General features: G+C 36.7%; 1 long non-coding RNA gene across 1 annotated transcript; it reads right to left on the minus strand.

Moving 5' to 3' along the window:
• Positions 1-1,688: 1,688 nt before the first annotated feature.
• LOC136854587 (uncharacterized) lies at positions 1,689-19,130 on the minus strand. The gene is made up of 3 exons (XR_010857739.1): positions 18,903-19,130; positions 7,401-7,452; positions 1,689-1,819 (listed from the first exon to the last, which is right to left on the minus strand). It is a non-coding gene; the product is annotated as an uncharacterized lncRNA (long non-coding RNA).
• Positions 19,131-25,546: the final 6,416 nt, after the last annotated feature.

The following is a 25,546-nucleotide window of genomic DNA, read 5'->3' on the forward strand; positions in this document are numbered from 1 at the left end:
TTCTGATTTCTTGAAACTCCCAGAGATTCAAGGGTAACTTCGGTCTGTAAAACCATCTTTTCAATTGTTCTCTTTCTTTCTAGATACTCCTCAGTTAAGAATCATAAAAGCATTATAGTTAATCAAATAAGATACAGCGCTAAAATCAATTTCGGCGGGTAGGATCTTATAGCGACTCTTCAGACTGGCCTAAATGTCACCAAGTGCATTAATATGAATTTCACAAATACTTAGTAAATATTTTCCTCTAAACAACCTGGCTGCCTAACCAGGGCATAAATTCCATGTTATCTTGTCTAGAAGGTGACCTTTTTCTGCAACTTTAAAGTCACATTCCTGAAGGACGGAAACTAACCTGCGGTTACTACGGTCCACACTTGTACCACCCTGTGGAACAGGTATAATACCAAATAATTTTCATTCAGTTGTGGTTCTATTTATCGAAACGAAATTTTTCAAAACGTTCCGAAAGTAATAGAAGGTAACAACATCTTTTTCGATAACAGGAAATCCCTATACAAATCTTCTCTCTCTGAATACTGTAGGTTGTCTAGGAATCTTAATAGTCCTACAACGAAAAGCGATATGGTGAGACGTAGCTCAGAATGGCAGGTTTCTGGAAGACGAAAATTAATTAAAGATCGTTCAGCCTCAAAGTGCTTTTGCGGTTGCTTTGCTTTGTCCTTGGTCAGTAATTTCTCATCATTTGCTAATGATGGTGGGTGGTGGATGTACTGAATCCAAAAATGGACGCTGCTACCGTAGTCCAATGTAACGTGAGGTTGAGTTGTTTCTATTCATTCAAGTTTAGTTTATAATTACACTCGTCAAACCAGAAAGATTAAAAGGGCTATTTTCCCTGAAAAGGGCGAGCGGATGATCAAGCTAATTTCCATACCTAGCCCATATACAAACTGAGAAAAAGTGGGTAAGGAAAAAAAGACCATAAAACCAAATAGAGCGATAGACCCGTATTTCTCAAAACGGAAAAAAAGGTAGAACTAACTGAACTACTCCCATTATCCTAACTAGCAGAATCTGACACATATGGCGTGAAAACCTGAGACGCAAAATTTTTCAAAAATTCCTTTTATTACATGGAACAAATAACTGGTACAGATAATAAAATGATGAAACTTATAAGATTCCCCTGTGTGTATATAGAAATCGCGTTTAACCTTGCGTAATTGGATATACTCTCGATGGTGTAATGTAGATATTTATGTATTCGTATTTTAAGTTATAATATTTCCTTCTACTTCGTCCTTTGCATTCTCTCTAATAATCGCAACATTCCCCCCCTTTTGCATTGCAAGTTTCAGGCTCCCTTTGAGATCAAGTCCCCCTCTTTTCCTTCACATTTATTCTTCTTCCCCCAGGCTTGATAAAGTCATTAAGTTCTCACACCTTATAAACTTAACAAAAGAAAAAAAAAACAGCCCGAAACGCGGAAGAGTGAGTGGCACTAATGAAATGCACCCATGGTTTTGGTCATGTTATTTGCTGACAGTTTATGCCAGAAATTAATGATAGCGGCAATCATTAAACAGTAGTGACATTTCACTTCACTCACCTGAACCCTCTCTCTCTCTCTCTCTCTCTCTCTCTCTCTCGCAATGGCAAATATAAAAAAAAGAAACTTTCTGAACTTACTTTCATGCCAGAGGTTAATGAAAGTTTGGCCGAGAGAATCACTATTGCATGAAGTGCAGTGTTGAGCAGAGTAACTTTTCCGTTTATTTTGCCATTGAATTCTTTATGGATGGATGTTCAGTGATGCCCCGTTCATTAAGTGCTTCCATTAATGCTTTCCGGATTCCTGAAAGATAGAAGAGTTTGAAGACCAATGTGATTCATTTTTAATTCTTTTCACTAATTTTAATCTTACTATATATATATATATATATATATATATATATATATATATATATATATATATATATATATATATATATACAATATATATACAATATATATATATATATTATATATATATATATATATATATATATATATATATATATATATATATATATATATATATATATATGTATGTATGTATGTCTCTCTCTCTCTCTCTCTCTCTCTCTCTCTCTCTCTCTCTCTCTCTCTCTCTCTCTCTCTCTATATATATATATATATATATATATATATATATATATATATATATATATATATATATATATATATATATATATATATATATATATATATATATATATAATGTTTTGCATCAACCGTTATTTCTTAACCTACTTTGACGCGGTTGTTTACCTGCAACTTGAAAAATAAAACCAGCTATATTCACAAGGTTCTATGATGTGACGACTGGATCGGCTATGACTGAGGATTTGCTCAGAATCCATTTTATAGATATGCAATAAGTTTTCTTAGAGCAGTGTTGGTAATTTTGCTGCGTGTATGTACAGGTAGTTTCTCGAAAGTATTTAAGCGTCAAGAGTCTTACTGATATGCTTTAGTCACAAATAATTGACTTTTGGCATTGTATGTAAATTTTCTCATTTCAGTTTCCCCATCATTAATATTTTTTTCAAGTTTGAAATAACGCTCTATTTTTATATATACACATATATAATATATACGTGTGTGTCTTTGTGTGCATATTGTATCAGCATCATGCACCATGTGTTTAGGAATATGAGAATTAGTTATGTATGTTTGCAAAAACGGAACTCTTTTGTATAAATTTATATATCGAGAGAAAGAGAGAGAGAGAGAGAGAGAGAGAGAGAGAGAGAGAGAGAGAGAGAGAGAGAGAGAGAGAGAGAGAGAGAGAGAGGTTGTAATGCTTTTAATAATTCTTTTGATTCGTAAATGAACTTTGGAGTTATCTTGAATTCTAAAATTTGTTAGACGAGTTTTCTCAACTTTAGTTGTTGAACATCTGATTCATATTAAACGCTTTCGGCAACTGACCGTTTTATTTTACCTTTCGATAATGTCTTTATGAATTAGGATTCTAACGTAAATCCCTCTTATTTAATAAAAGAGGAAATCCTTTGGATTCAATACAACATATTGAATAAAATAACGTAACCACAGTTTTATTCCAGTTTCCAGAGGTTTATTAACAGCAAACAATATTATGTGGGTCATTCCAATTTTAAGGTTAATTTAATTTGCCTGAGAGGTTTGGATTCCATGTCTTATATACCTCCTTATCAGGAAAGAAAATTTAAATTACTGTACAACCTATACGGCATTTCATAAACACTTAAAAAAAAGAGATCTCCATCATTTTGAGAATATTTCTGAACACATATACGAGTATAAGTTTTAAAAACGTTCCATTGCTGGAGTACACTTGCTTCAGTTCTAAACACTTAGTCATGCACACACACACACACACATACACACACATTGATTTAAGGAAAAATTGCCATCTCCGAATTTAGGGAAAAACCTGACATTTGTAAAACTAGACTTAACGAAATGTTAGCATCTGCACAAAACAGGCTAAATTAAAACAAGCTTCTCTCTGAGAGTTTACTTTAAGAATGATTAGAGTTCTACATATGTATCACACACCACCGAATACGGTAACTAAAAACATATCTTTTAAACTCTACTTTCTCTGTGAATTGAGGAAAATTATAATAAATTATAAGCTGTGTTAAAATTCAGTACAATTCTACACGAAGACGTATACGGAAATTAATTCATTAATAAAGGAGCCATGATTTGTATTGATAATAATTCATAATTGAATTCATCAGTCAAGTAATATATTTACTATTTTTGTAAATGCTCTAAATTCTAATATTCCGAAAGCCTCCATAGTTACCATGATAACTGAAGAGATCACAGCCATTTCTGCAAAAATTGTAGTGCCAAAAAATGCAGAAAAAAAGACCACTGAAATAAATGAGAATTCGTTTAATGAATCCTATGCCTAAGTTGTTGCGCTTATGATATTCCAATACGAATCAGGCGCATATTTCCATAGGTTTCACTCGTGTGTGTATGCTCACTAATCACTAACAAACTCCGCTGTGTTTGTCTTCGCATTACCCATTCCTTTTCTCCTCTTCCTCAAAAGTAGGTCCCAAACCTTGCGATCAAAGCCAATGACATAAAGAAAATGAAGAGTCGAAAGTATCTCCTAAATAATTTATGCGGCAGTTACTCATAAACCCGAAAGAAGAACAATGCGCGTTTTTTCCTTTCAATAGACATAATGAAAACTGTAAAAAGATCTGGGCAGCGTATTGTGACAAAGAATGTTAGTGTGTGCGCTGTTCCAAAGTGCTCATTTTTGTTGAGTCCTGAGAGACCGCTGTAACAAAGAGCGGCTCCAGGTGAAAGAAGGGGGACTGCAACAAAAGACAACACGGAGATGGCACGCGTTCACACTCCTCCAGATTTCGGAGAGAGAGAGAGAGAGAGAGAGAGAGAGAGAGAGAGAGAGGCTATTTCTCCCTGTATATAAAGGAAAGGAAGAGTGACTCTCTCTCTCTCTCCCCCGAAGTATTTACATCGTAAACTTTAAACCGCTTTCGACACAATGAGTGTTTAACGTTAAGGGAGTCAACTTAGCAGCAGTTGTGGCCCGGGTGCTAAAGCCAATTGTGCTGAAGAAACATTCAAGGGGCCTACGCACTTGACCCTTCCCTTGTCATTTGTAGTTGACTCAGAAGGGACATTGTTTCTTGTATTTGAGAACACACACACTCTGGAAGTACCGCTTTCTCTGCGACGTCACGACAGCTAAAAAAAAAAAAAGAAAAAAAAATCTCAAATTTCACTCTTTTGTAATTATGTGCTGTTACAGAGCGTTAATCTGCTTGTAATATCTACTGCGGTCACGAGATTATTCTTTCAATAAATGACATTGCACTTTATGTTTAAAAATTTATAGTTTGTCCAGCTCTGCTTGTCGTGTTTTAAGTGGGAAATATGCTAAACTGTAAGCATGGAGTACTCTACCCGAAGGTGGAAACAAATACTTTTATATATATATATATATATATATATATATATATATATATATATATATATATATATATATATATATATATATATATATATATATATATATATATATACAATGGAACCATAAGCTTTTATTTCCCACAAATGGAACTACAATAAACTACGGTACAAAATTATCTCCTGGAAGCAAAATTTTACTTTTTCTCCACCACATTGTCGGACTACATATGTCATTATGATCAATGAAAAAGATGTGAATTAATGTGACTCCGATAATTATTACTTATCATCAATGACCCTCATTACAGATTTGCTGTCTACCAGATTGTAGTCGAGATTATTGCTAGTCAAAAACACTTGTCCACAGGTTGTCAAATAAAGATTGCTAGTAGAACAATGTGGAGTAGCCCTGAATATTGTCCATGACAATTTATTTTTCTTAGGACGATATATACTTTAACTATAGATTTCGTTGCGACCGTTACTATATTTATTTACAAATGTTTTAATAATTCTTGGTTCTCAGAAATCAAGGGACTATTTTTAAGTGAGCATCTTCGGTTGCTCTTCTAAAGTTTACAAAATATTTAAGGTCGCAAATGTCATGATGAATTGCTTCATTTAGCTCCATGAGACTTAATGAATAACATTTAATGTGAATATTATCAAAATCGTTTCAAAAACTCTTTGGCAAGTACTACGTGTCTGCCCTGGAAACCAATATCAGTACTAACAACTATGAAAAAGAAACAGCCCGATACCTTGTGAAAAAGAATATGAGGCTCAAGGGGATGTGTGAGAACAAGAACAATGATTAAATGTACTGCTTTGTCTTCATGTTATTTAGGAGTACTCAGAAAATAAGTACAGTATTAAAATAAATGAGAGCAATATGCCAAAGAGAACGGAAGCATCAATAAGAAACCAAATTTTTTGGAAAGAAGGAAGGCGCTAAAGTCAACGAAAGGAAACCTGTTTTCTAAGATCAGACTGATTATTTTTAATTTTGGTTTTAATAAAGGTAATTCTGAATAAATTTCATTATCCAAAATTTTGATATAATAAAAAAAAAGTAATTTCATTTTCATAAGAAAAGATATAAGAAAAACATGAGGGAAAAGAATGAACTTTGCAGAAAATGCATTTTGAAGGGACTAAGATTCACTAAACAGAACACATGTGCTTTGAAGATCAAAGTCGGCAGAAAAAGAAAGAACAATTATATAGTGCCTAGGAGCGAACTCGTGCGGATGGCTGGGCTGTAAAAGTAGAGGATAAATAGGATGTTGAGTTATCAGCGAAGGTAAATAGATAAAGGAGTGAGAAACGCATTGATAAAGAAGAAAAAGAGGTAAGATAGAGAACAGAACCTTAATGAGTAAGCTAAAAATGAAAATGGAGATATTACAGATATCACGTCTTAAAGACATTGAAACTACTCCTAATGAAAACAGTAATAGATATTACAAATTTAGAATGCCATTCGAAATTAAAAACCATATTTCCTTCATTTTCACAGTAACATAATTTTCTTCAAATCTTTGAAAGTGTTGTGTTTAGCTGTCCTCAGTCCTTTGCATATTATTTTCTCAGTTAAAAAGTTAAGTAGACCTTAATTTTACCAGACCACTGAGCTGATTAACAGCTCTCCTAGGGCTGGCCCGAAGGATTAGACTTATTTTACGTGGCTAAGAACCAACTGGTGACTTAGCAACGGGACCTACAGCTTATTATATCAAAATAAATTACAGAGAACTTGAATCACCAGGTGGTACGAGAGTGACAACGTTATTTTCAGAACCAGCAGACTAACTTATAGGTGGTTGGGAATTCTTTTGCGCAGAAGATTTTAATATCATGCATTTCACTGGCGTTTAAGACTTCGTTAATCAAATATTTATGAATCACGTTCTGATCTTGCGACAAAAATGCCATAACTTTCAAGTTTAACAGATTCATGGCAGTGGTGCCGTGAGTTGTCCTTCAAAGTTTGCATCGCCCTCATTAATATTGTATCGAAGATGTTGCACAGGCTGCACCAGTTAAAGGTTACATCAGTGATGTAAATGCGAGCGGTATGCTCATGTGAAAAGGATGTCAAACATGACTATGATATTCATGTAACAAGAAGGTGCCAAATACGAATGGATCTCCCTCTCTCTCTCTCTGCTTATCGCCAATACTGATACCTCTCAGACTTTCGGGGTAATTCACAAAATTAGATACACTAAAATAAAACGAAGATTCCTTAGCTCTGCAAAACAGAAATCTCTCCACCCTGTCTCAATAGATTTTGTATATAAATGTTAGGATACAACAGTACCATTGGATTGGCCATCGCTTACAAAGAGCAAGAGCAAAAAATAACTCTAAAGCGACAAAGTGATACCAACGACAAAGATTATATTCTATAACTTTATGTTCTTCATTTACTGTTTACCACTTACCTTCTCCAGTGCGCATTTTCCCCGAGATGTAACAGAGTACCAGGACCTTCCCCTGAAAAAAAGCGGGACGCCATATATTAAAAATTAACCACAGAATTTTCTTGAAAATAATCTCATTATGTTTCCCACACCCCAATCACTCTTGTCATTCTAAACTAACCTAACCTATGGGCATGGCATAAAAACCGGGAAGGTGCAATACTAGCAAACATCTCAGGAACTTGCCTCCCGTGTACCTAGTCTCCCATCCTTGATTTTGTGACGACTCAACTCTCCATATTACTCTTCATTCACATCTCAGCCCTCTCCAGCTGAGTGCACTCAGTCTCGAACGGCCCTTTCCCCATCTATTAACTGGAGATTGTATGAATGGAGATTACGTAACTTGGTCAAATGCAAAGTTTTCTTGGTGTTATCCCACACCCATTGCTACAATCATCTTTTAAGAAATTTAACTGCATCTCACCACCATCAAAATTTTAGACGCCGGGGTTGTCTTAGACAGGCCACATTACTAAAGTTGCTAATCTGTCTCTAAAGTACCAGATCTATTGTTGAGATGGAGTAAATTCTTTTCTCCAACCAAGTGTTTAAAGTTTTATGTTGACGTTTTTCGTCCTCATTCGGAATATTGTTCTCGTTTTTAGGGTACTCTTTGTTCTGTTACCCATTTCGACGGATCGAATGTGAGTTAATTCGTTTCATCACCGATCCCACTCTGGCCCCATCTCTGAAACCTCTTCCTCCCCTTTCTGCGACTTTCGTCACGAACGCTTCCTGGGATTACTGTTGAGCTCAAGAGGGCCAATCATTTGTTTATCCTTACTCTTCTACCTTCTTTTCCTAATTCTCTTCGGGTCTGGGCTAGAAAAAGGGTTTATGATTATAAAAAGGAATCATTATAAGAAATCTACATTGTTCAAGCTAATGACCAATTGTCTCACATTTTCTGTGAAAATCAGCATTCCTGAAATTACGTTTTGGCAAAAATTTTCTGTCTCAATATTCTGATTTTTAACTGTTTTGATGGTGGTGAGATGTGATATCTTAGTTTTTATAATCATAAACCCTTTTTCTAGGATGTGAAGAATGAATAGAGTTTTACATTCTCTCAAGAAGTGTAACATACGTCAGGCCACCACAGGCTACTTTGTTTGGAAAGAGAAAGGGAGGAAGAGGTTTCAGAATTAGGTTCAACAACTGTTTCGAAGTTTAGTGCATCAATAATCCCACCCACTTCAAAACTTTAAACACTTGGATGAACTCCCTCCTGTTACTCCATTCCGGCATCAAAATTTTGATGGTGGTGAGACTTAAGATAAAATGTCACTTATTTTAAGAATGTAACATACGTCAGCCTTTGGATCAGGCAACTCCCACCCACTTCGACTTTGTTTTTTTTTTTTTTTTTTTAAGAATGGGCCCAGGCAGTTTTTTTTTTTCGGAATTATGCCTCATCCTTTTTCATGTCTTTATTGTTTTCCATTAACCTTTGACAGTTAGAAACTCGAGATAATCAAATTCCCCATTTCCCATCCGGAAGACTTTTTTTAATAAAGCGATACTATTTAGGGTTTTCTAACAACAAACAAAGCCTCTTTCTCCTCCACACGAAAGAGTATTGAAATCTTGGAAATAAGGGTTATTAAGAGAACCAGAAGCTGGGAAATAGAACATGAATGTCAGTAAGGTGGAAAAAACTGGACTTTGTTGGTTCGTCGAGATAATTATAAGCAAAAGATTATTTTAGAAGACAATTTGACTACAACAAAGGAAACCTACGATACTGTAAATAAACAAAAAAAAAAAGGCAGCAAGAACTTTGCAAAAAGTGTCACACAGCAGAAGAGCATCTAGTGAAGCAACAACTGGGACGTATCAGAGATTAGCTGAGCCAACTCTTCTAAACGAAAATGATGTTTTGCTATTGAATGTTAAAGAAAGTCGCGAAGTGAAAGCTGTTGAAATGAATTGCATATTTGAATATAATTAAGCACGGGTGACGCTGCGGTAAAAAAAAAATAAAAAAAGTTATCAGTAGATATAAAAAAAAAAGACTAATCCGGTAGGTTTTGGTCACGTAGCGAGGATGGGAGAGGATGGCTGATGAAAGGAGTGTTTATATCTAAAGAGTTTGGAGGATCAAGAAAAGGGAGTCCAGGAGAGTGAGTAGAAGAACGAGGTTGGTTGCAACCTATTTCACATTCCGGTTGTAAGCAGTAAGGGTGAAAATCAGGATGCTTTCGGAACAAGGCGCTCATCTTTGACCCAGTAGCTGGAAGACGATTGTATCTTGTCTTCCGCTGAAGCAACCCTCCGTTAAGAAAGAAAAAGCAGTAAATATTTCATTTATAATAACAAAAAGATGCATAAGTACAAAACTAAAGAGGTCTTCTGCTGAAAAGTTCAAGAGAAAAGGCAATGATCGTTGACGCAGGAGAGAGCGAAAAAATGACATGCCATTGAGCCAAGGTTAAAAAAGAAATAAAGGAGTGATAGCGTGTGTAGTTCTCGGTACGAGGTTCATTATGTGAGATGTACTGCCGTTGTTGAAGGTGACAATGAATCAGAGAGCGTGAGCATAAAGGTGCATAAAAATGCAAAGAATTATCGAAAGTTCGCCTTTCTCTTAATACAATATTCAAAGAAAAATTGCCTCTCTCTCTCCCCAGAGCACACACAAGCATATATGACATGAAATTGGTATGGTCAGAAGGTATCATTCAGAAAAAATTGACATATCTTCATTTTGACTTTAGATATGTTATAATATTCAAATTATCAAACAGATTACCATTCTGCACAATTAAGTCTAATTACAATTGTCTGTACACCCTCATATTTTCTATTTTCTTTCACTGACCGTTTTGGTACTGTGACCAAAGCTACCAATTTTTTTTCTGTATAAATTATAGTAATAACATCAAAGATTAGCTTAATCCTAATCTACCTTCATTTTATGCCGGAAAATAAATATCTCCTGACGGAACAGGACACTGACTTCTATGTAAATTCTAACAAATCGTTTTCCTTTAAAACTTCCTCTGTCGCTGAACTGAAAAGAAATTAACTGATTACGCTATAATTAGAGTCTATGCATAAAATGGAAACCTGATTTTCCCCTTTAACGACTGCATCCCATCTAGAGAGAGAGAGAGAGAGAGAGAGAGAGAGAGAGAGAGAGAGATGAAAATCATTGTTCTTGAAATACAACAAATCGTCGCGTCATTCTTTCTGGTGGCACTGAACGCTCCCCTCGTGCTGTTTCAGATGGATGTTCGACGGAGCTTCAAAAGAAGAGCAAGAAGGACGATAAAAAGAAACAGAAAAATCCCCTCTGAAAACTCTCGCAGGGGACAAAGCTCTTGTTCCTGATTGTTAACAAAAGTGTGAACTCTGCGTCGGGTTCATTATTGCTTAGAAGGCATCAACTGCAGCCAATTGTTGCCTGGCCGAGTTATTGTTGTGTTGAGAGTTTCATCACTCTGTCGTTCTTTATGAGCTGAGAGTCGACAAGTATTTGCCTTCAATTTAGCTCGGATGCCGGAACCCTATGTGTTTCTTTGTCGCGCGGGCACACACACACACACACACACAGACACACACACACACACACTCTCTCACACACACACACACACAGCAACGGGTAGCCAAAAGAGGTGGGAGGGTAGAAGGACTGAACGATGATTGAGGAAAGGATGGATTGTGGACATTTTTAGGGGATAGAAGAGGTTAAAGGGGAGAACTGATATGGAGAGAGAGATAGTCCTATGATAAAAGAAACAACAGAGAGACAAAGAGACGTACAGACAGACAGACGGGCATACGACAAAGACTGAGGATCGAATCAAACGTATAATTAGTCTTTTTAACATCATCTAACATTCTATACAAGAGAACAGTCATTCCGCAAATTAGTTTCACGTAAAGCCTTCCGCATTTAAATACGTTTCGAGAGAACAAGAAACTTAAGGATGCCGCTAGCTTCGTGTTGTAGGCCTATATCTGTTTTATCACATATAATTTCTTGATTCTGAATCAACTATATCCATTTCATGAAACCTTTATTAATATTTATGAAAAATTATCATCATCACTAACACATTCGCACATATAAAATGACGACTGATTTATGACTACTAAAACTGGCGTCACAATACCTAGGTTATTGACGCCGATACAACGACGAGAAGATTAAGTAATTTTAGTACCTTATGATATCTTTTTTTTTACATAGTAGCTGTTCCCGTACCCTTATCAACCTTTGCCATATCATATTTTATAACTTGATGGTTAAATTAATACCAGTAACAACATTGAATTTCCTCACAAAGTTACACACACACACACACACACACACACACACATATATATATATATATATATATATATATATATATATATATATATATATATATATATATATATATATATATATATATATATATATATATGTGTGTGTGTGTGTGTGTGTGTCTTCTAAAGAACTCTCCCGACAATACTAAAGGATGTGTTTATAAAATTCCATGTAAGTACTGTGATAACATTTACATTGGTTAAACTGGAAAAACACTGGAAAAGAACACAGAACAGCACAAGAAATGTGTAAGATAGGCACAGGTGAACAGTGGAATTTTGTGCATATTAGTGAAAAAAAAATCATACAAGCAACTTAGCAGGGGTAAAAATATATTGTTTATTTTAATACTGAGCTGAAAAAGGATATCATTGAGTCTAGTATTACATAAGAAAGTTTCGGTCAGAACATGAATATCATTCAAGGCAAGTATAAGCTTGATCCTATTATTTCAAAAGAAATTTGTGAAATATTTAAATTTTAAGGAAGGTAGTAAACATATATGGATAATTGTAATCATAGCACCTGGCCCTAGCACTAATGAGTTTAGTCCCATCTCCCCCCTTCGACACCTGTCGGGTGTGGAGGCTTAATCAAAGAGTATAGAGAAGTAAAGAGAGGACACTAGTGCCTTCAACTTTGTAACTGCGGGCGACGGTGGCGCCTCTACCGGCGGGCGTGTGATTGGAGTTCGAAGATATCAACAACATGGCAAGGGACACACTTCTGTGCTGCAGTTAATTGCCGTAATTCAAGAAAGAAAAGGCCGAAGTTATCATTTTTTCGATTCCCCAAAGACAAAGAAAGGTGAGTGATATGTTTTCAGTTACATTTTATCAAAACTAAGTTCAGCATATCTCATAGAGATATGTTGATGGTTATTTTCTCGTTGTTCCTTTAACCAAAGAGTACACTGTATTCTAAACTCTCTGCTTTTGTTGTTTCATTCACCATGTTTTGGCTAGACATTACAATGGTTACCGAGTGTTGTAGCGAATCAGGCATTCTCTTACTGCTCAAGCTATTTCATATAGCAGTGTTTGTTTGTTTAATTGGGTTTCCCCGGAAAACTCTCAGAGTCATAATCGCTGAGATTTCTTCTTTCTTGATTCTTCTTTGGGTGGTCTTCTTTCTTGTCTTTCTTTCTTGCATTGTTACACTATTCTTCTTCTGCTTCTTTTGTCACGCAAACTTTCCTGTAAAAATTGAATACTGGTGGTGTAGTGTGGTATGAGGAGAAATGTGCTAAGTAAAAGTTTTTATAAATTATTCAATTATTATATATTTAATTAATTTGGTTGATATGACACCCTTTCACAAACTGTCAAATGCTCATGCTGAGGAATGCATTGTCTGTTTATTTAAGAGTACACAGACTGTTGAGAAGATGGACCAAGTGTTCAACTGTTTCAACAGTGGAACTCGTACCAGTAATGAAGACATGCCATGAGTCTGAAAATCAGGTCACAAGGTTGGATGGTATCAAATCACTTGGTCCACGAAAGCTGGCCTGCCTCTCTGGATGGCAGATGGCAATCAAAGACCTGTTACAGTTGTGGGATGAGTTACATTCAAAGTACAAGCTGTCTTACCTATTAACCATTGTAAGGGACTGCATGGTGGTCCTAGGCCACACGTGCCTGTGAGTCAGCCAACAGACAAAGCATCCTGCTCTCCCCCCGTCCCATGTCAGCAGCGATCGCTCAAAGGAACGCAACTTCTTCCATAGGACATTCTTGTATATTTCTCTTGACCATTGTTGTCTCGGTTCATTTACAATCTCCACTTCTTGCATTGCCATGCAAGCATTCTGATCATGTACTCATAATGTTCTACTGAATCTTCTGTATCAAACTGTATTTGTTGGTGAAGACGCCAAACGCCTATTTCACATTATTGCGCTACTGCATTGTATTCATTAATCTGTCTCGAATCTCATGCAAATGTCCATATGTGGAATTTCCTGGCCTTTCTATTCATATATGTTTTATCATTGTATGTTTATTATGTCTCTCACAATCGCCATCTGTTTGTCTGTCGACAAGTACAGATGTCCAAACATAATCTCTGTCTTGTCTTGTCTGTGTGTAGAAACTACATTGCGGCTCACACCAGCCAATAACAGCCTCGAAGAATCTGTACATTCATAGTCAAGCTGCTAAACAATATCAACAAAGCAACACACCTCCAAGGAGGAAGGCTAGACCTAAGCTTCATATCCAAAAATCTACAGGAAAACTGCACATGGAAATTGCACCCAATATTAGCCAGCAATCACTTTGCAACAGAAACTGACATAAGGAAAACAAAAATACCTCCACCACCTCCAGCAGGTTGGAGACCACATGACCATTTGGGCAACACAATACATACAAGACCCGGCCCAAAACATGAACCAACTGCAAGAGGACTTTGTAAAGAGTCTAGACAATGCAGCAAATGCCTCCATGCCAAAAGAGAACCTTTGGTACAAACAAAACTCCCAACAAAGACAGCTGGTACTACAACTAGAGAATCAAAGAAATGAATTCGAGAGTTAACAGAACAAGGAAGCTCTTCAGGAAACAACCCACAGATGAACTATATGCTGTCTTAAGAGATGTAATAACCCATGCAACCCAAACATTCAGAGAAGTAAAGCAGGAAACCTGGCTATGTGGTGCTCTCAGATGACCCATCTAACTCCAATTGCAAAAATATGGTGGTGGTTCCACAAGGTATCAGGAAAGATCAGGCCAGCACAAGCACATCATCCCAACCCACAGGCAGAAGCAAACAGACTTGCGCAACATTTCGCCAACAGGACCAAAACAGCACGTCTGCCGCCAGCCACAAGGGAAAGGTAGGTGACACTAGATTCAGGGAGATGGCTAACTATCAATACAGTGTGCAATGAGCCTGACAACACTGACACCCCATTCATAATGAATGAGCTTAACAAAGCCCTCCAAAAAGGAAAGAACACAGCCCCAGGATCAGACATGATCACATACAGCATGCTGAAAAATATGGGCACAGCAGCCAAGGAAGTACATCTCCACATAATCAACAGAACATACACTGAGCAAGTCAGACCCACACAATGGAATCAACAAAACACACAGCCAATTCCCAAACCCAAGGAACCAAACTCCTACAGGCCCATCTCTCTCATCAGCTGCACAGAAAAGACTGCAGAGAGAATGGTACTAAACAGACTCCTATGGAAAACAGGACCGCTACATCATCAACTATATGGCTACAAAGAAGGTAATGGCACACAAGAATGCCTAGCAGATGTAATGTCAACAATTAACAACAGAAAAGCAATTGTAGTTTTCCTCAACCTAGAAAAAGCCTATGAACTAGCTAGCACAGCTGTCATCCTTGCAACCTTGGTGGACAAAAGAGTTAAGGGTAACCTGTTAGCATGGCCCAAAGGATACATGCAAAACAGACAAGCCAGAGTCACCTTCCAAGGAGCAAGCTCAGACTTTCTCAGTTTAGAAAACGGAACACCACAGGGAGGAATACTTAGCCCCTTCCTCTTCAATGTACTGATGGAAAATGTAGCACAATCACCCTTCCAAAGACAGTTGAAATTTTCATATATGCATACGATGTTTGCTTAGCGAGCACAGACAGATACAGATTCTACCAAATTCAATACTGCAAAAACCAATGATGATTAAACACGATCTAAAACCCAAACGAAATACAACTCATGGCTGAACCCATTGAACAGGTAGAAAACTTTGTGTGTGCCAAATGCAGGCAAAATGCCATAAATTATCAACAAACAACTCTTTTGCTCCACATAAAGAAATAGAAATACTCAAAGTGTTTCTTTTTCTCGGTATCAAAAAACTCAAATGCAGGCAAAATGCCATGAGAAGAATCACCTCTCTAAAACAAAACAAGCATACCATGCCCTCAGAACTTTCTACATACAGACAACAAGGTCAACTGTTGAGTATGTGGCACCTGTCCTTACTCGCCTCACAAACACAGAACAAAAAAGCTTCGAGGTAATCCCAGAACAATGCCCTAAGACTCATCACAGGTGCACCCATGTGGACTAACTTGTGTGCCTTGAGAAACAAGACAAATTTGCAGAGAAACGTATTCATACTGCTAAAAACCTTGAAATGTAATAGGAACTGCCCACTCAAAAGAGAAATCAAGAAAAACATTAAGCTTCACGAGGAACTGGACCCCCCCAAGACATATGCTGGTGACCTCCTAGCAGCTTTAAGGAGAGTAGACATGCAAAGTCACACTGCCGCAATCAAGGAAGACACGCATATCAAAGAGTACAAGGAACAAGCACCCTGGGAGCCTGAACTATTCAAAATAAACTTTACAATCCTCCCTGCAAGCAAAGAAGCATGCACTGCTCAGCAGCTAAGGCTAGCAGCCCAAGAGGCAATCAGGAAAACTGCAGCCACAAATGAATATTTCACGGATGGATCAGTAGATCTCAGCATCCCGGCAGCAGCAGCTGGGGTCCACTCAGCAACCCTTAAAGGATGCTGGAGGCTCTCTGACAATGCCTCCACTCTACAAACTGAGCTAATTGCCATTGCAAAAGCTCTGGAAGACTCTCAGCACAGGCAGGGAAACACAACAATTTATACTGACCTGAAAGGAGCAATACAAGCCATAACAAAAGAAAAAGCAAAAGAAAACATCAGAATCTATTGAGCATATGGGCAATCACAAGCCTCCATCAGAACAAAACAGGCAAATAACACTAAACTGGATTCCGAGCCATGTGGGAATCCAAGGAAATGAAGAAGCAGATTCTTTAGCAAAAAGTGGGTTACTACACAGCAACATTAGCATCAAAATCACCCCCTTGCTCACACAACTGAAAAACAAAGCAGTAGGATACTGCCAACTGCAGGAAGAAAGCAAAGTTAGAAGAGCTGTTTTCGGTGGCTCAAAAACCACCAAATGGTACACAGACACCGCAAAACCTAAAACCACACAATATAACCAAAGACATGTCATGGGCCCTAGCAGTCATAACCCATCAGCTAAGGCTAGGATACCAATGCACATGGCAAAGAATAGGAGACAACCCCCAACCATGCAAGCACTGTGAAACAATCCCTGAAGAACCCCTGGAACACTACCTTCTTGACTGTACAGAAACAGAACAGTTAACAAGATATGAAGGAAATGAAAGAACAGCTACCCAAATAACACAGCACATACTGGCAAACATTCACAAACTTGCAGGCTTCCTATGCTCCTACCCACCACCACGGCAACTCTAAAGAATCCTTACCTTTACCTACCCACTCTCCTTCCCAACCAATCACCTTAAAACAGACATGACCCCTACTTTAAACCAGACAACAAATCAAAAACCACTCCATCACATCTCTAACTACTACAACAAAGGCTGACTCTTTAGAAATCACTCTCTCCCCTATCAAAATCACCTTTTATCCACCACAATCAACACCCAACACATGCAAAAAACACACACACACAAGAAATAGGACTGGATAAGGAATATGGCTTTAGACCATCATGAGCTAGCATACTAGCTACCTGTGCCTACTACTCAAATTCTTTTTCTGTTGGCCTCTCCCACTAGCCAACACTCACTGCTATCATGCTTTTGTTCACATCTGATGGGTACCTTAGGGTTCAAAGAGGTTGCAACCTTGCCTGTTAAATCTTTTCATTTCAAAATCACCCACACCAAAATTACTTTCATGCATCATAATAAAGTTCTCATGTAACCTAACCATCTCACAGACTCTTCAACATAATGCTATGTGCTGCTCTAGGAGCAAGAGTCCGTGCTGGCACAAGGCCAGCTAAATCTGAAACAACAACAACAACAGTGTACATTCATTCAGTACGGAACCAATAACAAACTAGACAACACCCAGTCTGTATGCCACTTCCTACCTTCCTTACACCATCAGACTCAATCAAGGTTTGTTTGAATTTATTTTCAATGGGAAAGTAATTTTAATTTATTGGGAATAAAATTATTCTTCAAAGAAAGACAAAAAATAAAAATATCTGCTGAAACAGTAGGCATAGGCATAGCATCTGCTCGGTCAAGATACTTAGAATTGTTAAATAATGACTACCATGAGAAAGTAATTTTGGCTTATTTGGGATAAACTTGTTCTTCAAAAGACAAAACAATAAAAATGCTTGCCAAATCAGGGCGATAAGCCTAGCGTTTGCTTGGCCAAGATTCTTAGAGAGAACTGTTAAATAAGGACTACCACAAGAACGTAATTTTGCTTTATTTGGAATAAAATCGTTCTTCAAAGGACAACAAAATTTAAATTGCCGAATCAACAAGCGTAGGCCTAGCGCTTGCTTAACCAGGCTGCTTTTCCTTGTTGTTGCCATCCTTAAATGTTATTTTCCTTTGACATGATGATTCGATAGCTTTTGCCATAGAGAAATCACTTTAATATACTCGAAATTAAGCTGTACTTAGAATAAAGTTTAGATGATATGTCATTTTTCCAAACGAGTATTGTCTTTTGTTTAAGGGCACAGGTGTAGCCCAGGGCTGTCAAACTTTATTTTCTTGCTATCACCAATCTATGAGACATATCCATAGTGAACATAGGTCTGATGAAAACATTAATTAAACAAGGATTTATGAAAAATACAAATATATTCACTTTACATCGAATCATAAACGTTGTTTTCTGTGGTTTGTTTACGTCGTCCAGAAATACTCTCTCAGGTGTGACGTTTCGAATTGGTGGAGAAACCACGTTTGGTTAAAGCATATTGTTAAATAATTCTGACGCTGCCTTAACATGTCTAAAACTGAAAACTTGATGGTGTAGACAGTGTCCTGCAGGCCTACCTACTGTAAAGAATTCTTAATGACTGACAAAATACAGATTGTCCTTCTGCATCACAGTAACGTGTTTGAAAAGACTTGTCGACACAAGTAACCTGTAGTCCTAGGTTTACTTACCAATTTTCTTATATATAGCATAAACAAAATTAATGATAATCTGATTTCAAAATTAAAACCGCCACTGCTTTTATGTGCCGTAATAATATGTTAAAAATATAAAGCTTTATTAGCTGAGACAGCCTATCCACTGCTACAAGACATTGACTAGCACAAAATTGAGGGTAAATAAAATTCAGAATGCTTTGCTTACCTGTGAAATGGTATTCCACTTTCTCTTGAAGAATTCCTGTCCCACTTTCAGCAATTGTAAGCTGCAAAACGTACTATTTTGAAAATAATTAACGAGAAAAATTAGACACACCAAACACTTCGTCAATTTCCTCGTTTACCGGGTGTTTGAAGGATGAAATGGACAGTGGAGAACGTCGGGTTCCGGTGCTGCAAGCAGCGCCGCCCTGGTGGCGAGACCCTAAACTGCATATCAGTCGTATCAGGGACCTTGCATATGTCCCTCATACTTTATGTTACACCTCTTATGATTGACCCTGTATGGAAGAAACTAAAGGATGACAGCAGGCAAAGTTTAGCATCACAAATAAAACAGGAATATGAATCAAGACGGTTAAAAAACCTAAACGTTCAACAGTAAACAAAACCTGTCTTGGTATCACATAGCAGTTTATAATATAAAGATAATAATAAGAAGACGGATTATAGAAATATAGTGTTCTTAATAATAAAGACGGATTTTGAGTGGTAGAGTAAGAAAGATGGCAGAAGGTTTAATAGCGAAGTAGCAGCATGGGTTTTGACAAAGATGGTGAGTATTTGCAGTGAAGCTGAGTGTGACATTAATGGGTCAGAAAAAACTTTGATAGAATTGACATTCATGATGGGGAGTGTTGAGGATGCATGGTTTATATTATGATGACAGTAAAGCTATATGTGAAGGTATCATCCGTGAGTGGCGAGTTTGAAAGCGTGTCTCAGATAATGATGTAACCTCAGTAGCAGTTTTGATTACCTCTGAAAGCGTGTGGAGAAGTCACGGAAAGAACTGAAGGTGATATAAGACTGTGGTGTGGGAAATGGTTTGAAAAGTGTCTTATATTTATGGATATCGCCTATGGAATTGGGTGATAACAGTGAAAAGTTGGGGAAACAAGTAAAAGAGTTTGGAAGACTTTGTAAGGGGAGGAAGTGACAGTTAATATCAACAAGAGCAAAGCAGTCATACAGGTGAGTGAAGTGAAGGTACGGGTGGTTGAAAGTGGCAAATATTTACGAAAATGTGGGTTTCTGGAAACATGAATTACATAAGGTAACAAATGAGTGAAGAGTTGAATCACAGAATTGTTTAACAAGACCGCTCTAAAAAACTGTGGAAAAGTGAAGTGCTTGGGGAACCAATCTGAATGCAAGAGGGTCTTGGTGCTCAAACTTTGATTAAGGGAAGTGGATTGTGGTCGTTAAACGTGATATGTAAAAAGGAAAGATTGGTGCTGATGTGAAAAATTGTTATTGCAGTATAGGAATAAAAAAAAACGCTATGGTAAAATTGTTAAAACGTTCACAAAAGTTAAAAATGCAGTTACCATTGTTAGTTTAGTACGAGTGAAGAAGAATAGATTAGCCTAAATTTTTCATAATTCGAAAGAGTTGGGGTGGAAGATCTAGGAATTGCTTTGTTGACATGAGAGCAGAATTATTGCAACGAACATTTTAGTTCAAGGTTTTCTGTATATTTTTTTGTCATTTTACTGAGCAGTAGTCTTGGACAATGTAGATAAAGCTGTGCTGAATGCAATTATTCTCTCAATTCTGTTACGAAATTAAGTAGACACAGGCTTTAACATAAATCTGCAACACTTTGCCAATTAGATAATTTACTCTGCTTTGGTAAAACTGAGTTTAAGCTTTTAAAAATTGGCAATAATCAGTGCTACCTTTGACTCATAACGACACTTAAAAGCTATCATTCACTCTGCAACACTTGAAAACTAAGCATTATTTTGTTCGGTCTGTTTCCTTTGTTTACAGAAATGAAAGTATTAACCCATTGTGTTTCAGTCTTCTGTTCTACGAAAGTTGGAAAAATTTCCTCCTGTGTAGATGATAGCATCACAGGGCTTTTATCTCCAAACCAGATTGACATGGACAGTTTCTGTTACAACACGTGTGTGTGTGTGTGTGTGTGTGTGCGTGTTAGCAAATGAGTACTTCTAGAGATAGTGGAACCCACCTTTATATCCTATGATTCTGGGACCACAATGGGAAAAAGGAGGTTGTTGGGTGGGGGAGAACACAAAACTAGTTAAATACAAGGGCATTAATACTACTGATAGTTGTTATTCATATTAATGTAATTTTATGGAATTTTTTCAAATTAATATCAAGGACATGATACCTTAGGTAAGGTTACATTAGATGTAATTGGTTAGGTCATTTGCTAACAAGATAAATGTCAGAAACGTTCAAAGCACACATTAAAACATATATAAATAATATTTTCAAGTTCAAAAGCAATAATTGTTTAAATTAAAATCTTACAATTAGGGTTAAGGGGCGCAAATGAGCAGGAGGTGGTTGATCTCGACTCATCTAGGTTAGCTTGAGAAAGAAATATGTCAAAATGTGTGTTTTGTGTGGTCTCATCTAGGCTATAAAATTTTATGGCATCTTTTTATGTATAATAACTATGATAATATAAACTACAAAACCTCGGGGACTATTTCAAAGGAGGGGTGATGTGTAGAAAGTAAACGATAGCCAATTTAATTTAGTTTATCATAAAATTTCTCATTTTCTGTGTAATAAAATTGATGTTAGGGATGACTTAACTAGTTTTCAGCTTCCAATTTGCCTACTGTCTGATAAAAGTTTGGCAAACACTGTGGGGGTATTGCATCTGTGGAATTATGAAACAATTTTTGTTTAATTTACTGTTAATTATACTTTTTGATGGTTATGTTTTTAAGTTACTACTTTAGTTTGTATGTGTGAAATTAAGTAGGTAATTACAGTGATACTTAAGTTTGGTCATTAATTATGGACATGGATGTGCTAAACCAATAACAATCATATCCAGACCACCAAAGGCCAAAATAATGTTTTAAGACGTAATTTATCTCTATGCAATGAAAAGATAGTTGTTTCCACGGAAATCAGGTCATCATAGCCTATTAAATAGAACAGCACAAGTGCTGTTCTATTCAATAAGTGTTGTTTCCAACGTCCTTATGGCCCCCATATGCATTGCCGCCTGCATTTTATTTCTCTGTCTTTCATTTTGGTGTCGTTCCACCTAGATGACCAGTTTCTTTTGAAATTTACCTTATTCCAGTATTCATCTCTCATTTAAAGAACAAATCCTGTGCTCGACCTTGCAAGGGTGTTTAAATTTAACTCAGTGGCTCGAAACAACCACTCAATGCTATCGATAAAAATTCCCTCTGGAATCTTGTACTGTATTTGTTGTTGACTGGAAGTTAGGACGAAATGAAGAGAATAATGTGTCCCTTTAATTTTCATGTGTATGTTCAAATGTTGAAGTGATAAATTTGTACAGGATTATGGGGCAATTACAGTCGAAAGTTCTAAATAGAACACAAGACTGCAGGGTATGTTATGCTAACATTTTAGCCATTACAGTCTTCTTCCTTAAAGTAACAACCCATTCAGAAAGCCCTGACTTAGCTGCATTTCTTCAGGATTCAAATAGGTTGAAAAACTAGAACTAAGTGAGATAGTTGTGAAATCAGCTAAATTGGGGAAATGGTATAATATACTTTTATAACTTTTTCAGTACTGTGTTATTCTCTGGAACTCTTGAAATTTGGGAGTTTTCTTCTTGCTCCTTGTGATGTGCCTCTCTCTGTTTATTTCATTATTACTGTAGTTATGTATGTATGTAAGTATGTATGTATATATGTATGTATATATATATATATATATATATATATATATATATATATGTATGTATGTATATATGACAGAAGTACATATAATAAAAGGAGCCCATAAAAACGCCAAAATGTAGAAAGTTAATGCTATATTTCAGAGAGCAACTGTCTCCCTCTTCAGGCAAGTAATGCCTGAAGAGGAAGACAGTTGTTCTCTGAAATATGGCATTAACTTTCTACATTTTGGCGGACAGCCGAACCCCATTACAAAGGAGCACACGTCTTTTGCAGCAGAACCTGTCTTTTTATCCGCCATCGCATATGTGTGCACGTAGCGTTGTGGTAGTTGTCTAAAAATGTCTACGGCAGCGAGACAGAATTACATTTGGAATAAAAAGGTAATTATTAAACATAGTTCAAGGATTTAACCTTTATTAATTATGATAACTAATTTCGAACAATGAATACTAACTCTTAGTATCTAAGGCATTGGACCCCTAAACCCTCGTGAACGACAAACCAACAATGATTGCAGTCATTTTATAAACGTCACAAGGAATTAAAAAAAAATATGGAGTGCCGTATGGTAAAGATTTTCTATATTACAATAGCGATTTTGAATACATTATCAATATCACTTTAACACTTACGCTAAACAGTCCACTCCCAAAAAAGTCATTTCTCGCCGTATAGGTACCTTCCTGGCTCTCAAAAACTCCCACCTTGGGTCGAACTTCAGCAAAAATCCAGCCATGGCTTTTCGCGTGACCTTGGTAACAAACCGGCATATAACAAACAAACAGAAGCTACAACATAACCTTACGTCGGAGGTGAAAAGATGATTTTTAAACACTTGCTGACTAACAATCGAACAGTCGGTATCGTTATCAGAAAAGTTTCACGGCAAACATAATTCATTCCTTAAATAAATGTTACCTCTCAGACTTTAAAGTCATAACTCATAGCGCGTTCCATCCCAAGATAAGAGAGAAAATTAGACTTATTATCGACTTTGACTTGATGATCAACCGGATGCTCATACCTAATAAGCACAGAATATGACGACTACCAAACCACTGCTGAAAGTCTCCGCAAAGCAAATCCACTTAATAGATTTGCCAATTAAAATCATAACCTTAATTTGAAAATCAGGCTGAAAGAAATAAATCCTCAGCATGTTTGGCAGCCCAAGTTAAAAATAACCATCTTTGGATTGAGTCTACTCATCACTCAAACTCTTTTTAAGGATAAGAAGCTAATAAACAACCCTTAGTATAAAGAGCTCATTCAGCAGGCCTTTCGGGTTCAATAGTCTCATGCTTACGTTCTTCCTGATTCCTGGTATATTGACCCAGCTCGCAATAAGTTTGTTTTCTTGCGGAAGAGACATTAGCCTAGCCTGGTTGAGTAGAGAGGATCCCGATAAAGTTCTTCCGTTATCTTTAGGCGTCTGGAGTACTTTATCCTATTCTCAGTACTAATTTTTATTCTCATTTTGAAAGATATCTGTTTTTAGACGAGCATAGATTATATAATACTGATCTCACGAAAAAGGTCGTCAGTACCAAGGTCTAGAGAGTATACTCTCTAGACCTTGGTCAGTACTTTCAGCATTTATGCCCGTAACAAAAGATGGACGATGTTCATTAGCTGGCACTCGATCAGCAATCTGTATTTTATTACATATACATATGTAGCGTAAAGAAGCTAACACTTTTCCCCTTGTCACAAAGTCGTTCAAGGATAATGAAATTTAGGTTTCCCTGGCCAGGGAAGAGCTGAAAAATTTAAAAAGCTGCAAGTGCATAAAAACAACTTTTCTCATGAAACTGTAACTGCCACTGTGAGTGTGTAAAATTGCTTAAGGAGGGATAACTGTCAGCGGAAGATCTGACTGCGTTAGAAAGCAAAAATTATAATCACTTCCAGTTGTAAATCTAGGTTTTTTGTTTTCTGTTTTGAAATAAGTTTTCTTTTGTAGACTGCATGATTAGGGGTTATAAAAGACATCATATCGTGAAATTGTTATTTGCTGTGTTTCATAAGATTGATTAAAGCTGTCCTCATATGGTGTCACTGTTACAATAAGATATAATGAGGCTATATGAAATCATGTTATGACCATGTTAAGAAAATGAAAATATTCCTCATTTAAACAGCAAGTAGTATGTCATTTCGTTTTTCATGTTTCCACATCATAGAATTCCAAAAACACAAGATTTCTGGGGAAAATGGTGAAAAGAATTAGTGTAATCAATGTACGGCTTTTGTTCCAACCATATTCGATAGAAATTAGTATATTTTCTTTATTTTCATTGTTATGGTGAAATGAATACTATTTACGCAGTGAGACATCATTGAAACTACCTCCTTGCGATAAGCAAACTTATGATTTTTTTATGCATTATGTTGCACGTCATATAATGTACGACACTTAAATAAGGCTTCTGGGGTTGAACTGTCGCAATTGCTATGCGGGCCAGTTTCAGACGTGGCACCCAAATAGATATAGTAAACTCCAGGCGATCGACTGTTCCCTGCCTATGAGTCATTCATTAACTATCCATTGAATTACAATATCAATATCCATCATGAGTTTATATAAAGGCTAGTACCACTTCATTTCGTATCAGTGATAACACTAACCATATCTATAGCGTTTTATGAATGAATCACTGCACTGGCTTGCTGTATTTCGATAGAGAAACATGCGTATACAATCATTAATATTTGCCTACTAACCAACCTTAGTGATCCACCCAGCCCATATTTTTATCAGAGCCATATCTGGCGTTAGGGCGATGGACGCTTCCTTTGGTCTTTAAATCTATCAGCCAACGGTGAACTAAAGCATTTGCTTCGTCTGTATCAAAATATGATTCAGCATTTCACACATTTACTGTTAAATGATTTGTCTATCAGTAATTCTTTATCTGTGTCATGTCTATAATCATATGATCCTTTTTTTTCTTATCGTTCATGAACCTCAGTG

This window comes from Macrobrachium rosenbergii, chromosome 29 (genome assembly GCF_040412425.1).
Source record: "Macrobrachium rosenbergii isolate ZJJX-2024 chromosome 29, ASM4041242v1, whole genome shotgun sequence".
In the NCBI taxonomy this organism is placed as follows: domain Eukaryota; kingdom Metazoa; phylum Arthropoda; class Malacostraca; order Decapoda; family Palaemonidae; genus Macrobrachium; species Macrobrachium rosenbergii.